Here is a 21,484-nt window from a genome sequence, read left to right as displayed (position 1 = left end):
AAGAAAAATAGTAGTGTCTAATTGAGTGTCTCATTAAGTAATAAGTAATAAGAAAAATAGCAGTGTCTAATTGAGTACTAAGTAATAAGAAAAATAGTAGTGTCTAATTGAGTAATAAGTAATAACAAAAATAGTAGTGTCTAATTGAGTAATAAGTAATAAGAAAAATAGTAGTGTCTAATTGAGTAATAAGTAATAACAAAAATAGTAGTGTCTCATTGAGTAATAAGTAATAAGAAAAATAGTAGTGTCCAATTGAGTGTCTCATTGAGTAATAAGTAATAAGAAAAATAGCAGTGTCTAATTGAGTTTTAAGTAATAAGAAAAATAGTAGTGTATAATTGAGTAATAAGTAATAAGAAAAATAGTAGTGTCTAATTGAGTGTCTCATTGAGTAATAAGTAATAAGAAAAATAGCAGTGTCTAATCGAGTAATAAGTAATAAGGAAAATAGCAGTGTCGAATTGAGTAATAAGTCATAAGAAAAATAGCAGTGTCTAATTGAGTGTCTGAGTAAAAAGTAAAAAGAAAAATAGTAGTGTCTAATTGAGTGTCTCATTGAGTTACAAGTAATAAGAAAAATAGCAGTGTCTAATTGAGTAATAAGTAATAAGAAAAATAGCAGTGTCGAATTGAGTAATAAGTAATAAGAAAAATAGTGGTGTCTAATTGAGTAAGAAGTAAAAAGAAAAATAGCAGTATCTAATTGAGTGTCTGAGTAAAAAGTAAAAAGAAAAATAGTAGTGTCTAATTGAGTGTCTCATTGAGTAATAAGTAATAAGAAAAATAGCAGTGTCTAATTGAGTAACAAGTAATAAGAAAAATAGTAGTGTCTAATTGAGTGTTTCATTGAGTAATAAGTAATAAGAAAAATAGCAGTGTCAAATTGAGTAATAAGTAATAAGAAAAATAGTGGTGTCTAATTGAGTAAGAAGTAAAAAGAAAAATAGCAGTATCTAATTGAGTGTCTGAGTAAAAAGTAAAAAGAAAAATAGTAGTGTCTAATTGAGTGTCTCATTGAGTAATAAGTAATAAGAAAAATAGCAGTGTCTAATTGAGTAATAAGTTATAAGAAAAATAGCAGTGTCGAATTGAGTGTCTCATTGAGTAACAAGTAATAAGAAAAATAGTAGTGTCTAATTGAGTGTCTCATTGAGTAATAAGTAATAAGAAAAATAGCAGTATCTAATTGAGTAATAAGTAATAAGAAAAATAGCAGTGTCTAATTGAGTGTCTGAGTAAAAAGTAAAAAGAAAAATAGTAGTGTCTAATTGAGTGTCTCATTGAGTAACAAGTAATAAGAAAAATAGTAGTGTCTAATTGAATGTCTCATTGAGTAATAAGTAATAAGAAAAATAGCAGTGTCTCATTGAGTCATCGGTAATAAGAAAAACAGCAGTGTCGAATTGAGTGTCTCATTGAGTAACTAGTAATAAGAAAAATAGTAGTGTCTAATTGAGTGTCTCATTGAGTAATAAGTAAAAAGAAAAATAGCAGTGTCTAATTGAGTAATAAGTAATAAGAAAAATAGCAGTGTCTAATTCAGTGTCTCATTGAGTAATAAGTAATAAGAAAAATAGCAGTGTCTAATTGAATAACAAGTAATAAGAAAATAGCAGTGTCTAATTGAGTGTCTCATTAAGTAACAAGTAATAAGAAAAATAGTCATGTCTAATTGAGTGTCTCATTGAGTAATAAGTAATAAGAAAAATAGCAGTGTCTAATTGAGTAATAAGTAATAAGAAAAATAGCAGTGTCTAATTGAGTGTCCAATTGAGTAATAAGTAATCAGAAAAATAGTAGTGTCTAATCGAGTAAAAAGTAATAAGAAAAATAGCAGTCAAATTGAGTGTCTAATTGAGTAATAAGTTATAAGAAAAATAGCAGTGTCTAATTGAGTGTCTAATTGAGTAATAAGTAATAAGAAAAATAGCAGTGTCTGAGTGTCTCATTGAGTCATAAGTGATAAGAAAAATAGTAGTGTCTAATTGAGTGTCTAATTGAGTAATAAGTAATAAGAAAAATAGTAGCGTCTAATTGAGTGTTTAATTTAGTAATAAAGTAATAAGAAAAATAGCAGTGTCTGAGTGTCTCATTGAGTAATAAGTAATAAGAAAAATAGTAGTATCTAATTGAGTGTCTAATTGAGTCATAAGTAATAAGAAAAATAGCAGTGTCTGAGTGTCTCATTGAGTAATAAGTAATAAGAAAAATAGTAGTGTCTAATTGAGTAATAAAGTAATAAGAAAAATAGCAGTGTCTGAGTGTCTCATTGAGTAATAAGTAATAAGAAAAATAGTAGTGCCTAATTGAGTGTCTAATTGAGTAATAAGTAATAAGAAAAATAGCAGTGTCTGAGTGTCTCATTGAGTAATAAGTAATAAGAAAAATAGTAGTGTCTAATTGAGTGTCTAATTGAGTAATAAGTAAGAAGAAAAATAGCAGTGTCTGAGTGTCTCATTGAGTAATAAGTAATAAGAAAAATAGCAGTGTCTAATTGAGTGTCTAATTGAGTAATAAGTAATAAGAAAAATAGTAGTGTCTAATTGAGTGTCTAATTGAGTAAGAAGTAATAAGAAAAATAGCAGAGTCTAATTGAGTAATAAGTAATAAGAAAAATAGCAGTGTCTAATTGAGTGTCTAATTGAGCAATAAGTAATAAGAAAAATAGTAGCGTCTAATTGAGTAATAAGTAATAAGAAAAATAGCAGTGTCCAATTGAGTAATAAGTAAAAAGAAAAATAGCAGTGTCTAATTGAGTGTGCAATTGAGTAATAAGTAATAAGAAAAATAGCAGTGTCTAATTGAGTGTCGAATTGAGCAATAAGTAATAAGAAAAATAGTAGCGTCTAATTGAGTAATAAGTAATAAGAAAAATAGCAGTGTCCAATTGAGTAATAAGTAAAAAGAAAAATATCAGTGTCTAATTGAGTGTGCAATTGAGTAATAAGTAAGAAGAAAAATAGCAGTGTCTCATTGAGTGTCTAATTGAGTCATAAGACCATTACACAGTTGAAACTAGAGAGTTCACAGAACACGTTACCACGCGCAGTGTAAAAGTATATACTTCAATTTTAATAAAACTAGTACGTGGCCGTACGTGGAAAAAAAAAAACTTTCAAACCGCGTGCCAGAAACAGCAACCACACAGGCCGTTCCTTCGCTCTCGCGTGCCCATACATGCGCGCCCGTACGTGTGTGGCCATATGTGCGTGGCCGTAAGTGAACCCCCCCCCCCAAAAAAGAACTTTCAAACAACCACACAGGCCGTTCCTTCGCTCTCGTAAACGACGACTGGATTGGGGCATTGTGTTTATCTAAAATGCGCATAAGAAATCGAGAAATTATGAGAATACAGTAAGTCATCAAAATCCGGAAGTCCGTACGTTGTAACCTGTAATGGGGAACATGGCTGAGGATCTCTTCCCCAACAGCCACGCCTACGCAGCAACGTGTCCTGTCATTGGTTGGTAAATAAATGGCCATAACTTGGGAAGCACTTGACAAACCTTGAAAAGGCACATACTCAGGTCCCCAGCAATATACCTGGCAAGTTTCAAATAGATCGGACCAGTGGTTGTCGAGAAACAGCGGTCACTCACACACTCACACACACACACACACACACACACACACACACACACACACACACACACACACACACACACACACACACACACACACACACACACACACACACACACACACACACACACACACACACACATTGCTGGAATTATAGATAGATAATGATTTTAACGATGGTTATAAAAAAACAACGATATTTCCAAAATTTAGTGCCATTGAAGGAGTCTGATATACCACCCTTATACACCACCTTATTTAACATGGCCTCGTACTGCAAAACCAGAGGTTCTTGGAAGTATTGAAAAGGCAATTTGTGTACTACAGTGTTCAAGTATATGATTCAATTTAAATAAAGTAATGACTTTAAAAGTCGAAAAAAAATCAATCAATTCCCCGTTTTACCCAGTGTCTATAACATCACCCTGTCGAACATGTTACATTAGTTTTTCATTCCTGTTTGTGTCCTTTATGACGTCTTTAAAAAACAGTAAGCTTCCTGTTCGGAATGATTTTCAATTTTGTTTGACTGCCAGGCAGACACAGTAAAAATATTATCTTACCCCGCTCTGCACACGTGATTGGGACGAATTCAGAGACAAAGTGCTGTAAAACAGCAGGTTCGTCTTCCAATTCATGTTCAAAATGTAATATTCGATTGAAATGAGTTGTTGCTCGATCATTTATGGATGGAAGGATGGACAGACAAACATGAACCAATTGCTTAACCCCACTCTTTGCTTCTCGTGCGCGGGGAAATAATGATCGTGGTCTCACTTGTTCCTGACAAATATGCCTGTCCACCCCAGCCGTCATTGTAAATTTTCTCCCTTCCAAAATATGGGTGGATGGGTCGCTGTCAAGGGTCAGATGGAGATAATTAAGATCATGGTTCAGTATTGGGGATGACAAACAATGGTGGTGAATTGCTTGCTTGAAGCCATGGAGGAAGAGCGAGACGAGGCAAATTCTAGAAGGTGGTTCCATGGATGGGGAAGTGAGTAACAAAGGAATTGAGGTGTGCATACGTCCAGGATTTTAGATGCTTAACGAGGAGGGGATTACTGGAAGAACGCATGCATCCATGACTAGAGGAGCAGAGGGTGTAATATTGGAGAGGAGGAGGTTTAAAAAAAATACACGGAGACCACCAATCTGTCAGGGATGTGAAAAATAAGTGTTCTTTCCTTGTCTGTTAAGATTAATTATTTATTACTCGCAGGTAGACCCACCTTCTGGGCGGGAGTACCCTTCTCACTTTCTTGGAGCTCAGGTCAGAGTATGTGCACGAGAGGAAGGCTAAAGTACGTGCTTGTCTATTGGCCTTTCTTGGCTAATTAAGGCCAGTATTGGGGTTGAAACCAGAGGTGGAACCGGGTTTGAAACCTCTACGTTGGCCCAATAACTGTTAAATGTCAATTTTGAAGTTTTGGTGACCTCCATGGTTGCTCCATTAGAGCAAGTAAGATTGTTTCATGTCAGGATTTCTGTTTGTTGTGTTGTGCTAAATAGTGTTCATTAATTTCCCTAAGGCCTGCATGTGTGTCTGCCTGTCGTACTCATGCAAAATCGTTTTGGTACGTTTGCTCATTCCTGGGGGGGGGGGGGGATATTAAATTGCGATAATTATAATTATGATAACGAACATAGTTAGACACGCTCATAAAATGAAGGGGCACCCAACACCACTCACGGTGTTCCTTGTCAAATTCAGCCTTCAGTCGGCTTAGAGGCAAATGATCTTGGCATGCTTGTCTATACGCTATCTGTGGTTGCAGCCAAGCAGTTGACTTGGTGGGGGTGGTGAGGGGGCATCTATATGACAGTATCAACCTGCTCGTGGCAGGCCATATATTCCACCTCCTATCAAAATTGTCAACCACGCTCTGTAAGTAGTAAAGTTCACCTTCCTGGTAAGTACTATATCAAAGTACGTCCACATTGATGTTGAAATCTCACACACAATTTCTCGTGTTAGTGCAGCTTTTGGGAAGTTTAGTGATCGACTCTGCAAGAAAAGGGTCATCAGTCTCCAAACATAGCTTAAAGGCAAACTTTTATTCAACATAATCCACAAAAACAACATGGACAAGCGGGTATTCATGGAATACTTACCCCGCACAGTCTTGAGAAGGACTTGGTGCGAGCCAACTCTTCTGGCGGCAAATTTGTCATTGCATCGATCTACACTTCTGCGACAAATGTGAACAAATAATACTTTGAAAAGTCTGCTGTAAAGTACATTCATAGGCCTCTATAAAGTGGCATTCATTCTCGTTCTTGAGTGTTTTCATAACTAACAAGGCTGATAAAGATGCCAGAATGGATCGCTAGAATATAAATCGGGAGGCTGTTCTCCAGAGAGATGTCACACTTGCCTGAATGCATGTCTCAATTTTGGCACCCAAAATCCAATTATGTACTAACATTGTCTAACAGACCTCTACAAAGAGATACCTTCAAATTCAGAACCCAAATTCTGAATTCAGAACCCAAACCTAAAGCTCGAGGAAATACCTTGCTGATTCAGAACCCAAATGAATTCTGCACATTGCGATGTCGCAATAATCGTTCTTGGTAAATGTGCACGCAGAGTGATGGAATCGGTCAGTTTGTTACACGCATACCATTGGTGAAGTCTTTGTTGTTATCGATGTTAATCGGAAGCTGTTTACCCTGAACTTGTGGATTGTTGCTTAGCTTCAAGTGTTAAAACTCTTCAGTAATGTTTTTGCTGACCCATGTCGTCGGGTGTCCCAGAATGCGTGACGTGCGATGTGTTTTCTCTCTCTGTAAATTGGTGATATACTTGCTGCAGATTTTCTCTCTACCTTTATTAACTGCCCAAAACGTGTTCACCATCCAGATCCAAGGTGGCCTTCAATCAAATTGACTGAACAACGCGTGTGCATGCACAACCTTTCACCGGAGGGAGGTGACCACATTCACCACTGGGTCGTACTGATGGCATCCCTTCCGGCCTCTGTGCACCAGCCCTGAGTTATTGTCGTTATGATGACGTGTGACGTAAATCACCTTTCTTCATCCTCAACCTCGGCCGTCACAAACACGACCACCACGACCACCTGTACTTCGTCAATGGCTCCAATCATTCCCACCTTCTTTGCGCACCCTTGCTGCATCGAGGCTTACAGTCTTTTTATTAATCTATTTTCTTTCGTTTTCTTTAAAATATTTCATTTGGATATCTAAAGTGCTTTTAAAAATCTTGTTCTTTGCCATGTTCGTTTGTTTCTTCTTACAGTTGAGTCATGTGATTCAATGTTCAGCTAATTCATTAATGCTTTTTGCGAATTGCCTTCTGCAGAGATAAAAATGGAAAAGGATTCTTGCTCCAACTGTCCCCCCACTGGTCAAGACGGAAGCTTCCTCCAATCAACACATGACGTGGACTTCTCCTGGGGGAAGTTGACGACACTAGTCACGCGTTTAACACCAACGGTAACTATAACAGGCATACAAGGTGCCCAAGTCGTGAGAGGCTATTTAATTGTTCTGTTTTTCAACAAAGCCTTTAGCTCTTTATCGTGTTTCAAGCGACATCAGATATTACACGGTCAGGTGGCATACGAGTGCACTGTGTGTCGTGAGGAATTTGATCGTTCATCACCTTCACACAGTCATCAAATCCATCATGGCATGAAGAAGAGCTTCAAGTGCTCGGCGTGTAACAAGATCTTCAGTCGTTCATCATCTTTACATCAACAAACACACAGGGTGACATAGGAAGATCAAAAAAGGAGTGCACCATCATCATCATCATCATCAGAAATATGGAATAGCACAGTCCTTGTGCTCGTATAAGGTTTTGTATTATTTTCCATGTTTAGTCCAGCTGTCCGCTGCTTGAGGGGTACAAGCTTGGTCCAAATTAGTGTTCGGTAGGTTATAGCCATGGAGCATTTGTTGCCTACTTCAGAGTCTATGCCAACTCTGATGTTTCACTGTTGCAGCCTTAATGAACATATCAGGAGATTAAGTAAATTTGAAAATAAAATGATGAAATAAAACAAGTTTGTCGAGGTCTGTTAGACAATGTTATTACATAATTGGATTTTTGGTGCCAAATGTCAAAATAATTTTTTTTTAATCATTAATCGCACCACATCACTCATGGATTTTTAGATCATCGTGGAGGATCTCTAAGTCTTACTCACGTTGTTGTTCTTGTGGACTTTTTTGTTTCACAGCCTCCAGTTTTCATTGAAACTTTCTGAAACTTGGCAGATATATGTAAAAATACCCTGTGCAGACAGTAACCATCTCTGATTTTGAAAATTCTTCCTAGAAAAACAAGTGAAATCCTTCGATACAGTGCGTGTGGTGAAGCAAATGAGTACACAAATGTTAAAATAAGCAATTTATGCTTTTTCAGTTGAAAAACAATTAAAAAGCATACTTAATATTTGAAAAGTAAAAATCTTGTTATTATTGTGATAAGCACCTTTTATATATAACAGAAGGAATGAAATCGTTCGATACAGCGTGGCAGGGGGCCGCAAAAGAATGATAGCATAAGAAGAACTTAGCTTTCAGCATTCGGCGATCGGCGCGAAATGCGATGGTGGGCGGAAATGACATCTTTCGGAGCGAAATGCGATGGTGGGCAGAAATGACGTCTTTCGTTCGTTCATACATGAGAGGGGAGCGTTTCTTGGTTTTTTTCCCGTCAAGCAATAAATTAAATGGTTTTCACATATATAACACATTAGTTTCACAAATTTCCATTGAAATACTCGGGTATTTCCATCAATTCTCGCTATTTCCGTCTTGGTTACGCACTGCGCACTGCATATACTGGATGGCCGTCATTGGCTGTCTTGAGGCACGTGGGGGGGGGGGGGACACCAGAGACGTGGTAGTCACCGGGGACATTTCAAACTGGGTGCAATTGTATACAGCGTACGTGCTGTAAAAAGTTATGACGTCAAAATATCTCTGCTAATGTAAATCGCCTAAAAAATTATCTCCGAAACTAGGCAAGCTTTTATGAATTCTGTTTGCGGGAATCAAACAGGGCATTAGCAGAGATTAATTACCACACATATGATACATCACTATGACGTCATATCAATTTTTATGACGTCATTCCTATTTTTATGACGTCATTCCTATTTTTTGACATTTTTTGTTTCACAACCCAGAGTTTTCATCGGATCTTCGTGAAACTTGCCATGTACATGCAGAAAGCCCACGCGCAGGCAGTAACCATCTCCGATTTTGGAAATTCTTCCTAGAAAAAAAGTTGACGTCATAATATCGCCGCTAATGGAAATCGCCGACACTATTATCTCCAAAACTAGGCAAGCTGTTTGAATTTTGTTTGCGGGAATCAAGCCGGGCATTAGCACAGATAATTTATCGCAAACCTGATACATCACAATGACGTCATATTCATTTTTATGATGTCATCATTAAGAGGACGAGGATCTTAGCTCATTCGAGCTTGTTGGGAGACACTTCACTTCACTCATTGCAAACTAGAAGGATACTCGGTAGAGTGCATACCTCCGCCACGTAATGCCTGATCCACGACAACATATCGGGCCCAATATATTTTTGAGATATCATGCTCTATATTATTTTTGGCCCGATCTCTCAATGGTGAAGAATCACTTTATAAATCAAATAATTCTCGCATCCCGATTTGGATTCAGATCTTCCCCAAAATTGAATCAATTCGTCTCTCACTGGTGAAGAATCACTTAAAAATGATCAGATCTAGATCCGGATCTTCACCAAAATTTAATCATTTCTTCCTTGTCACACACCCAACAGGTCCACCAGGTTTCATCCGAATCCGTCGACAACTTTTTGAGATATCATGCTATATATCGTTTTGGCCCGGTCTGTCAATGGTGAAGAATCACTTTAAAAATTCCAGCAGTGGGATCCGGATCTTCATAAAAATCTAATCAGTTTGTCCTTGTCACACACCGAACCTGTGCACAAAATGTCATCCCGATCCATCCACAACTCTGAGATATCTTGTACACAGACAAACAGACAGAAAGTGATGAAAACATAACCTCCTTCACCTTCGGTGGTGGAGGTAATAAAAACAACCTACCCAGGTTTACTCATCTTGGGGAGGTCGTGAACAAATTTTTCTGTAAGGCTCACTTGGCTGTGCCTGGATTGGTTTGAGGCTTGAGGAGTAGCGGCTGAAACCCGAATCCTATCCAGGTTCCTCCTGATGATTCCATCTTTGCTCTTTACTTCATTGGGTTCCTTAATGGTCTTCCATTTGATTTGGTACATCACGGGCGATGAAGGTTGTGGTCAAGTTTCATCAAAATTGTATTTGTAGTTTCGGAGAAGAAAGCAAATGCAAATTGTTGTGGACCCAGGGTCGTGGGGGGACTACGAGGGTTGGGTATCACTGGTTCTCCCCAGACTCACCGGGAATCACAGGCCGTCGCACATGAAAAACTTTGTGTCATGGCGGGTGGTTAAATGACCACGAACGCCAATAGCGTGACCACATGACTTAGGGTCCTCCCTCTGCCACCGTTTACCTATGAACACGTGATCTCCTTACCGGGGAATTGCGCCCTCAGCAATTATGCTGTTGTTATTTTTATTCGATCTTGATTAATGCGGCCGATCTTTTGCGAGCACAATACCGGACTGATATGAGAGCCAATTAGTTGGGGAATTATAACCTCCCGGTTAATCTACAAGCGGACATTGCTGGACTAATGGAAGAAAGGACAACCACAGACAGATTGGAAAAATAACACCAATAATTTATTTACAATGGGCGATGAGGGGTATGGGAAGGAGGGAAGGAAACTTAAGGGCTTTCATGGCGAAGAAGGGAAACCGGGGCAGGAAAAGGGGAAATGCAATAAAAAGAGTGTAATCAATACAAAAAACAAATTCCCTGCCCCCTCTTCCATTGTGGCATACATACCCAGGTCATGCTTTTGGAGGACAAATAAACTTAAAAGGGGAAATGCAATAAAAAGAGTGTAATCAATACAAAAAACAAATTCCCTGCCCCCTCTTCCATTGTGGCATACATACCCAGGTCATGCTTTTGGAGGACAAATAAACTTAAAAGGGGAAATGCAATAAAAAGAGTGTAATCAATACAAAAGACAAATTCCCTGCCCCCTCTTCCATTGTGGCATACATACCCAGGTCATGCTTTTGGAGGACAAATAAACTTAAAAGGGGAAAAGCAAACGGACAAGAACAACGAAAAATAAACCAATGTCACCCGCAGGGTGACCCGTATCTTGCCAAAAGGTGACCACGTGTGACTTATTTAAGGTCACACTGAGGTGAACAGAGCTGCTATCCACCAGGAGCGACTCCTTGAGGAATATCTGCCTACGAGAGATTCCGATGAGAATCGTTCTACAGAGTAACCATGAAAAATATGCTTTTGCCTCATAACGTCACCAAATGACGTCATAATGTCTCAAGCTTGACATATCTAGAAAGCACTCATCGAGGTGTTCAATTTGAGGTACTACACGATATGGTTCCTAAAACTTGAAAATTTGAGCTTGGGGTCAAATATGTTTGACCTGAGGCACTAACCATGAAGGTCAAGGCCAATCGCCACCAAAAATTAATCAGCTGAGCGCCAGAACATGAACTATATTCCCATGAAGTTTGAAGACAATCCGATCAAAATTACTCAAAAAATAAGGGTTTCGTCGACTCCCCTGATTTGCGACAAAGTGACCTTGACCTTTGACCTTGACCTTCAAAATTTTATGCGCTGAAAGGGACCTCTATAGGCCTCTGATATGCGAAGTTACAAAAAATTTCCAATGATAACTGTGCTCTGCAGAATTTTTTATACGTGATTACAGACAAACAAACAAACAAAGAAAAAACAAACAAAAAAAAAAACATACAAGCTGACTAACATATCTTGCAAAAACTTCGTTTTGGCAAGATTACAATCTTCATGAGCAGTTGCTGTTTGAAGGACCGGATAACGATGATTCAAGGGTGCTGAAGAGGGATGGAGAGAGAGAGGTTGATACATTGCGAGCAGAAGTGTTTCGGAACTCGATTGATAAAGGAGATGGATTAAAAATAGTGGATGATATCAAATGTGACAAAAGGTATTTATAATTAAGTCCTGCACCCCCACCACCCACCCCCTCCCATATCATTCCTTGTGAACGATCACCAGCACTCCCTACCCCCTGCCAAACGCCGCCAATCCCCTGCAGGTTCCTATCCCTCTCCTCTCCGTCAATGCGTGCGCCTCGAGTATTAGAGGGCTTCGCGGCTGCAATATTGGGCGCGCCGAAATTGGTGACCCTTATTGTTGGGTCGCCGAAATAGGTGACCCTTATTGTCAGTAATTCTGTCTGTTTGTTTGGATGTTTGTTCATTTGTCATCAGCATAATTGGTAGTATACATGGGCGGATTTTGACCAAACTCGGGTGGTAGGTACATCTTATGACCTAGTGCTTTGGGAATTGTGATGGTTGCTAGGGACGCTTTGGTACCCTAGCAACAACCGAAAAACCTTCAAAATCGGTACCGTTCACGTGAAATCAATTCCGAAAGCCATTATCCCACATCGGGGAAGGAAATTTGGCACGAATGATCCACAGGTGATGCTCTATCAAATATATTCCGGTTTTTGTGATATATGGAATACTTTACCCGCAGCGCCCCCTACAATTAGGTTATGCGTGAAATTTGGCAAAAATTGAAGACCCCCTAGCGACCAGGTGAGTGCATCGATACGAATGAAACTTTGCAGGTTCATGGTACTAAATGAGTACTACAACTTTGACTCAGGACATATTGACCGATTTCGCTTCGGTCAGGGGTCAAAGGTCAATTAGTGCAAAAATCGATAATATGCGAGAGCTGGAGGTGCCTTCGCGCCAAATGCTACTCCTCCTAGGGTTATGGTCAGATGGTCATGAAAATTCACACTAATCGTCTGGAATACAATGTGCACAAACAATCGAGCCGGATTTTCGATTTAGATCTTTGTTCACCCACAGCACCCCCTCGAACTTTGGGGATTTCTGATTTCAAACCGCATTTTCGGTACTTTTCATTCAAATAGATACCGAGTAGTTATCAGTAGATGGAACTGGATGAGATTTGATATGCATAATCTTAAGGTGATTCCCTATCCGCTATATGACATCCAATTTGCTCTATATCTTATCGTTTCCATGCTCGGCGACCCATCGCCGCCTTCCGGCTTGTATTCAGTTATTGTCTGTACAGATTAAAACAAACTTATCTCAGCAGAACAAAGGTAACTCATATCACAAATAAACTGCTGCAATCGGTATCACCAAGTATGAGAAAGTAAATGCAAAAGAAGATGTTACTCTTTTTTAATGACAGCTCTTCGACCGTGTTCACGCCAACTACCTCAAGTCTATCACCAACTGCCACCACCAAGCAGGTTCTGGAACTCGTTTCGTTTCGAGAGAGAGTCCAAAATAAAAAGGACGCTATCACACCAACGCACCTGTTCATCTTTATATCCTCGTGAAGTATATATTTGTTCCACCTGCTGACTATTCTGTTGCTGCTGGAATGATTGATGATCGGCATCCTCACGACAATTCACGGACTGGTGTTTGTGTGTTTGTTTGTCGGGCGACTCCTCCTTCAGGTCCGGGGCGATTACATCCAGACTTGCTACATAGGATCAGCACGACCCCAAGCCGGTGGTCTTGGCGGGTGAGGGGGGACAGACGCAAATTCTCGATGTAAATGTGCATCGTATAGCGCCGCCTCCAGGTCGGGGAGGGTATTACAAGTCTTCACCATTTACAGTACAGTGCAGTGTTTCTGTCCCCACGTTTTCCTGTACAGTGAGGCGTTTTGAATATTATAAACAGTCGGCTATGTTTTCAGTTCATGCACGTAACTCGACTTATCTTTCTTGCCAACGCAGAGCTGTCAGTTGCCTATACACCGCCCAAATAAAAGTATGCCTCACAAGAACGCGTTGCATGCTTGGAACAAGATCACCCGACTCGGGTGGGTACTCTGCTGTCGTTATCATGAACTCGTGCATTGGAAGCAGGTGACAAGAAGCTGTCGTACATTGGAGATCTAAATTCTCATGTAAAAACCGAAACTTGGACCGTGTGCTCGATGTGGAGCGTCGGTGCGGCCGAAGCAGTTTCTTGGTAAGGGTACACCGAGTGGTTTACCATTGTCTTCCCAGCGTCCCTTTTCTGGACTCCATCCTTTGCAATGCCGAGCGTCAAGTGAGGAGGCTGCAGGTACCATTTAAAAAATAATGTCTTTGGTTTGACTCGGACAGGATTCGAACCACTGACATCCCAGACTCGGAGTGGACACCAACCATCGTGCCACTGACGTCTGGTGAATTCTCACAGACAAAGCAGGCCCATAAAAACGACAGATACCCAAATGTATTCACCATTTGCACATCTGACAAAGACTACTGAAGCAGGAAAGTCTGTCCGTCGTTACTTACCACGACACATTCGGTCGTTACTTATCCAATCTCAACCAAACTTGATAGGAGGACTAAGGGTCACACGACGGAGGTTGTGGTGGCTTAATTTGCCCCCCCAACCCAAATGAGTTCACCGCCCTGGGATAAATCCGTGTTGAGGTGTATATCTGAGTTTAAATAGATCATTATGGCGTTTTTCCAAGGCCTCTTTGAACAACAAAAGTAATTACGACACAAATGATAAGAGCATGATATTAATGTTATTATAAAACAATATTATTACTAATAATATTCCCTCACCCAAAAAGGGTTTTACCTCCTTGGACAAACGCCGTGTTCGCGGGAATGAACAGCTTTTCATTGAGTATCGTGGAAGCAAGGGAACCGGAAGTGAATTTTTTTAAAAAAAATAAATAAACCACAAACACATATGATTACGTTTTTAAACAGTCGCTACTGCTGGTTATCATGAAACTGAAAGAAATCTGGACGAATTCCGACATCTTTGAGGTTTTATAATCTTATCACGTTCACCACAGACAAACCGGGACCAGAGCCTAGATCTACCACAATCTATATACCACAAAAGAGATAATAACAGTACACTTCCTGCCGCTCACGGAAAAAGTGGGTGTGATGTCACCAAGTTTGAATGTAAAATGTATATTCATGTTTTTCCTCATGCATAATTAAATCTCCGCCAATGGCTTGTCTCGTGCATATTAATGTTTTTCCTCTTGCGTCTTTATGCTCCACCCATTGTGGCGTCATTTCCGCCACAGAGCGCAAGCAGACTCTTCCTCTTCCTCGAAGTGGTGGGAAGTGTGGTTTGTGGGAAAGGAAGGATTTTTTTTATACCGACGCTGAAGGAGTGATTTAAACCTCTGCAAGTGTTGTGTTAAACTGCCTGGAACATTCTTCTTCAAGAATCTGGACACTTAGGCCGTTCAAGGAAAGTGGGTGAACTCCTGATATGGATCTGGGTGTACAGATCTGGATTCACAACTTCACCAAAATCGAATCACTTCGTCCTTTCAACACACCCAACATGTCCACAAAATTTCATCCGAATCCGTCCACAACTTTTTGAGATATCCTCTACACAAACAAACAAGAAGAAGTCATCGTGTAGAGCACGATACTTGGCAAAATCCACCCCCCCCCTCTCCAAAGGTTGCTATGGATACATAAAATTGTCCATTTCATGATGGTTAAAATTCACAATCTTAATCAAAGCTCAAGCCAATCGGATGAAAATTGATGATTTTAGAAGTTTGACCTTGACTTGAACTTTGACCTTTTGACCTCAAAAATAGTTGGTTTCCCAATCCAGTGACGCGCTGTACAAATTTCAAGTCAATCGGATGAAAATTGATGATTTTAGAAGTTAGACCTTGACTTGAACTTTGACCTTTTGACCTCAAAAATAGTTGGTTTCCCAATCCAGTGATGCACTGTACAAATTTCAAGTCAATGGGATGAAAATTGGTGATTTTAGAAGTTTGACCTTGAGTTGAACTTTGACCTTTTGACCTCAAAAATAGTTGGTTTCCCAATCCAGTGACGCACTGTACAAATTTCAAGTCAATGGGATGAAAATTGATGATTTTAGAAGTTTGACCTTGAGTTGAACTTTGACCTTTTGACCTCAAAAATAGTTGGTTTTCCAATCCAGTGAAGCGCTGTACAAATTTCAAGTCAATGGGATGAAAATTGGTGATTTTAGAAGTTTGACCTTGAGTTGAACTTTGACCTTTTGACCTCAAAAATAGTTGGTTTCCCAATCCAGTGAAGCGCTGTGCAAATTTCAAGTCAATCGGATGAAAATTGATGATTTTAGAAGTTTGACCTTGAGTTGAACTTTGACCTTTTGACCTCAAAAATAGTTGGTTTCCCAATCCAGTGATGCACTGTACTAATTTCAAGTCAATGGGATGAAAATTGGTGATTTTAGAAGTTTGACCTTGAGTTGAACTTTGACCTTTTGACCTCAAAAATAGTTGGTTTTTCCAATCCAGTGAAGCGCTGTACAAATTTCAAGTCAATGGGATGAAAATTGATGATTTTAGAAGTTTGACCTTGATTTGAACTTTGACCTTTTGACCTCAAAAATAGTTGGTTTCCCAATCCAGTGAAGCGCTGTACAAATTTCAAGTCAATCGGATGAAAATTGATGATTTTAGAAGTTTGACCTTGAGTTGAACTTTGACCTTTTGAGATCAAAAATAGTTGGTTTCCCAATCCAGTGATGCACTGTCCAAATTTCAAGTGAATTGGATGAAAATTGATGATTTTAGAAGTTTGACCTTGAGTTGAACTTTGACCTTTTGACCTCAAAAATAGTTGGTTTCCCAATTCAGTGATGCGCTGTACAAATTTCAAGTCAATCGGATGAAAAATGACAAGTTTAGAAATTTATGCCTCAAGGTCACCTCAAGACGTCGTTTGACCTCAAAATCAATCGGCTTCTCAGTTGAGACGACCTCGACAGCTTGGTAAAGTTTCATAACGATCGGTTTGGAATTGTGACCTGTAGATGATAAACAGACAGACAGACAGACAGACAGACAATAACAAAATCCATTCATCCATTGGGACCAGACTCCGTGCAGAGCGTTTTTGCTGCCGAAGCAGTCTGCTTGGCTATTGGACACAATCCTGGACGGGTCGGCACTCTGACACAGGATACCAGCAAGCTGGCACTCATTTTGCCGACCTAAGAAGGATGACAGGCTGAGTCAACCCCACCCGGTGTTAATTCAATGGAAAACAGGGGCTCAAACTCAGGACCCTAAGATCCCAAACCAGCCACCCTAACCACTAATCCAACACCAGGCTTACAAAGTTTCATCGAAATGGTGTATTTTTGAAGAGAGCAAATTCCTATTTTGGGGGGGTGGTCTAACCCCCCCCCCCAATAGACTCCCTTAATTAGTGCAGATTTTGATACAGTCAATACACCTTCGTTAGGCATCAGGTGTGAAGGTTGTGGTCAAGATTAATCAAAATCGCATGTTTGGTTCAAGTGATTATGACTGAAGTGTTTACGGACTGACTCTCACTCACTCACCTACGGACACTGCCCGGTCACATAAGCTCACCTGACTAAAGTCCAGATGACCTAAAAATTCAGAGTCCTGGGGGTTTAGGAAGGGAAGACCAGAATTTTTTTTTTTTAATCTAAATAAGCACGGCATAGTGCTGCTCCCGATGGGGGTGGAGTGGCGGGTGTAACAAGTCAGAACTTGAAAGGCACTCGGTAGAGCGCATACCTCTGCCAGGCTGTACAGTTTACGTCTTGTATCCTACTGATAGGCCAGATCTGGATTAGCATCATCACCAAAATCGAATCCATTCTTCATTGTCACACACCCAACCTGTCCACCAAATTTAATCCCAATTCGTCCGCATCTTTTTGAAATACCCTGCTCGCAGACAAACAGACAGACAGGGGTGAAAACATAACCTCCATCCACCTTCGGTGGCGGAGATAATAAAATACACGAATACCACTCTCATAGTGGAGGCTGGAGTTACCCAAGGCAGTGTTTTGGGGCCCAGGCTTGTTCCTCATCGATTCTGATGACTTCTCCCGCCTCTGGGAAATTTCTTCCTTTTTGCAGACGACTCCACATTGCGACATCTGTGTCTCTGCTGATCTGTGGATGATTAGATTCTTGTCTGATAAATGGTACATGTCCTTCAATCCTGGGAAAGCTCAGCCTCACACTATCACTTTGGAAGGATCGTCAATTCAATCCACATATTTCCTTAGTCATCCGCTGGAAGAGGTTCAGTCTCTTGAACCTCTCGGCCTCACAACCAGCCATTATCTTTCCTGGACAGACCACATCGGCCTCCAAAGGCAGTCACAGACTAAGCATCACCGTTGATCTAAGTCTCTTCTTGGAAAATCAGAACTCCTCATATTCTTCAAGGCCTTTATCCGTAGCTCAATGGAGTACTTCCCTCTGCTATGGGCGGGCACCCCAGCTTCAGATCTCTCCTCCTTCACATCTGCTTTGTTTTCTACGTTCACGGTCGATGGAATCATCAGGTCGTACATGAGCATGACGTCCTTATTTTCAATGATTGCTCTGAGTTCGTGTTCCCATGTGTTTTCTGGTGCAAAGTTGTTCTGATAATTGTTTTTTGCATCCTGAAAGCAGGTGACTAGTACTTTCTGTTTCTGTCTTGCAGGACCTACACTTGTTTGTCTGGCCCGGTCCCGCCATCTTTTTAGATCCATTGGTGTAATGTCCTTGACCTCGTGCATTTATTATTCCTCGTTCTCCGTCCCATTTGAGCTGTGACCTCTTCTTAGCCATTCCAATGAGCCTTCTTTGTCGATCCCAACTCGGTCAAATTATTTTTTGTATTTCCCTGCTCTTTTGTCGTTCTCCCAGTTGTCGGTGTTTATTTGTTGACTCGTATGAAAGCTTGTCAAAGATGAAAGCTTGAAATTATTTTATTCGAAATATTCAAGGAGACTTGAAGACATTGATGTTTCAATTCGGAGCAAGAAAAAGCGTTATTTTAAAACACGACACGAACAAATGTGATCCTATTTTCCTTATCTTCTGGGACGTTTCATTTCCACGGTACAGCGTCGTGAGCACGCCAAAGTCTGAAGCCTCGGCCTAGCGTCAGGTGTGCTTTTACCTTCTATATTTATGAGACATTCCACAGATGTAAATTCACACTCGTTTTACTCTACGTGCAGCAAATTTCACCTCCCTGCGCCTTGTATTTATTGTTACTTAAGAAAACGCTTCTGTACACCATCCACGAGGCCCAGTTGCTCGTCACCGACTACAATTCCAATTGATGAGACGTAATTACTCTTTCATGAAAAATGTTTTTCAAGTTTGTTTGTGTTTTTTTTTGTCCTGGAAAATGGACCGTAGTGAACAAACAGTCATGTTAAAAGATTGGCCTTGAAAACCCAACTCAAATTTATCCTTCTGAAGGGGGATGGACAAATACACAAACACACATTGTGCTTCATATCGGAAGATGTTTCTTTTTATATCTTTCTTTCGTCTTTTTTTGCAATTGTTGTGGCTGTATTTGTTGCCGTTTCATTTTCCTGTGCGGTATCTTCTATTCGCACCTGTTTTTGGAAATTCTTTGCAAGGTGAGCTCGGGATACTTTTTCAGGTTTGTTGTGTTCTTGTTTGTTTACAAATGGAATCCGACAGTCTGTTGATCATTTCACTTACTTAGCGAGTCCAACATTCGTCGCTTTGTGCACCTGGTTGAGTTCCATCAGGTCGCTCCCTCCCTCTCGTCTCGACAGGTACATTCTTGGGATGCACTGGTTTTTGTGGAACATTTTGTGGATGTTAAGGGATTCTCTTGTTTTGTTGTCTCACCTATTGATTTATGATTGGGGCCAGTTTATTTTGCCACAGCTGTATTGGAACACTGGTACGACGAGTTGGTTGATGGTTTTGATTTTATTTCTTGAGGAGAGATACGTTTTCAGGATCAGCTTCGTTCTACGAAGGTATTTTTTGGCGATGGCTTTGCTCATTTGTTTGTGACATATTTGGTGGCTCTCTTCTAGTCCGAGGTATTTGTCTGATGAAAACGATGAAAGCATCGTTTTCTAACTGCTGTATTGTTGTTTCAAAGTCAGTTTTTATGTTGTCTGTTTTTGTTGGTTTACTTTGTACAAATGTGCACTTGGCACACATATCTAGTCCAACTTACATTTGAATGTCCTCAGAGAACCGTTTTACTAGTTTTAGCTGTTCTGTCAATTTTTCGTTATTCAGTGCGGAGCTTTAAATCATCCATGTATAGTAGATGCGTCACCTTTCCTGTTTCTTTCGACGTTCTTCTTTTGATTGTTAGCGTGTATCCTTATCATTGTTTGTTGGTGAGGTTACTCTGTGGGTCCAGAGCCAGACAAAACAAGAGGGTGGGGGTGGGGGGGGACTGTATCTAGACTGTATCCCTGGAAGATCCCACACCATATGTTCACATTTGGTATTTTGATATTTCCTTCTGAATGTTGTAATACCAATGTAGTGGGGCAACTTAGCATAACAATTGTGCATTTTGTGAGGAAAGCACCAAATTTGGCACACTGGTAGCCTCACATATTATGAACAGATTTGGATATTGGGCCATCTCAAATTCAGCCGCTGATGGCTGTGGCAGCCATTTTCCACTGCCATCAAAAATTTGAGATGCCCGAATATCCAAATCTGTTCGTAATATGATAGGCTACTAGTTTGCCAAATTTGGTGCTTTTTTATTTTTTTTTTGTATACCTTGGTCGAGGCTCGTATGAGAGCTAACACACAACTCACAGCAAGGAGGCATGAGACAAGAGGGGCGGGAGTGGAAGGGACAAGACAGTGGGGAACGGACACATTAGGTGAACTGTGGAAGGGAGAGGGATGGGGATGGGATGGGGAACATGGCGAAGAGAAGATGGACATTACAGGAACTTTCAGGAAGGAAAGCAGGGGAATTGAAGGAAGTGGGCTTGGGTGGATTATCGGGGGTAGAAAAGATCGAGGGTTTGGATGGGGGAAGATAAGAGGTGGTGGTGAACAGCTGTTTTGAAAGCCTGGAGGGAAGAATGGGAAAGAATAGAGTGAGGAAGTTTATTCCAAAGGCGGGAAAAAAGAGGAATGAAAGAGTGAAGATGAGCAGTGATTCGTGATTTTGGTAGTTTTACCAGAAGGGGGTTGTTGGCGGACCTTGAGCGCCCTGTGGAAATGTGGTGGGGACAAATCGCAGAGAGAGCAGGGGGGCAAGGCTGGAGAGGAGTCGGTAGAAGACAGAAAGACCACCGACCAACCTGCGGTGATTGAGTGAGAGGCCCAAAGACTCAGCTTCATTGCGGGAGATGCCGATGATCTTAAATGCCCTGGTTTCGACAGCGTGAAGCCGAGAAAGGTGGGAGGCAGGAGCACCAGCCCAGAGGGGAGAGCAGTACTCCATCAGGCTACGGACAAAAGCTTTGTAAGTGGTCAGGAGCTCAAGAGGGCCGAGGAAGGACTTTGCACGATGGAGGATTCCCAGTCGGCGACTGGCTTTTGAGGCGAGGTTTGAAATGTGACTTTCCCAGGAAAGGTCATGGCAGATAGTGAGACCTAGAAGCTTGAAAGAAAAGACTTCTTCCAGAGGATTGTTGAGAAAGTGGATGGGGGGGTTTTCTAAACGGTCCTTTCGAAGAGACATAGTGAGAGTGTGAGATTTGTCTGGATTGAAAGACATGTTCCACGTGTTGGACCAGTTTGTGATTTTATCCAGATCTTCAGTGAGCGAAGAAGCTGCTTCGAAGCATTTCCTCACAAAATGCACAACTGTTATGCTATATTTAGCTAACTTGCCCCACTAATGTGATATTCCAAAGCTCCATTGCTTTTTCAATCAGTTTGATTATTTAGGGATTGATTTTGTACATTTGCATGCATTTT

At 40.5% G+C, this 21,484-nt stretch overlaps 2 long non-coding RNA genes across 3 annotated transcripts; one reads left to right on the top strand and one right to left on the bottom strand.

Annotated features, from left to right (window-relative positions):
- The first annotated feature begins 5,123 nt into the window (after positions 1-5,123).
- LOC147019249 (uncharacterized) lies at positions 5,124-7,619 on the top strand. 2 transcript variants are annotated; one of them, XR_015062708.1, is made up of 2 exons: positions 5,124-5,162; positions 6,452-7,619. It is a non-coding gene; the product is annotated as an uncharacterized LOC147019249 (long non-coding RNA). The 2 variants fall into 2 exon arrangements; XR_015062706.1 differs by lacking the exon at positions 5,124-5,162 and adding an exon at positions 6,240-6,355.
- On the bottom strand, positions 5,362-14,588 carry LOC147019248 (uncharacterized). Its single transcript, XR_015062710.1, has 3 exons — positions 14,362-14,588; positions 7,764-7,890; positions 5,362-5,777 (listed from the first exon to the last, which is right to left on the bottom strand). It is a non-coding gene; the product is annotated as an uncharacterized LOC147019248 (long non-coding RNA).
- Between the last annotated feature and the right edge of the window lie 6,896 nt (positions 14,589-21,484).

The sequence above is a fragment of the Eptatretus burgeri genome, chromosome 10 (genome assembly GCF_056783735.1).
Source record: "Eptatretus burgeri isolate ZD-2024b chromosome 10, Ebu_testis_v1, whole genome shotgun sequence".
In the NCBI taxonomy this organism is placed as follows: domain Eukaryota; kingdom Metazoa; phylum Chordata; class Myxini; order Myxiniformes; family Myxinidae; genus Eptatretus; species Eptatretus burgeri.
Note: the sequence above shows the minus strand (reverse complement) of the source record. Positions and strands in the feature narration are given on the sequence as shown.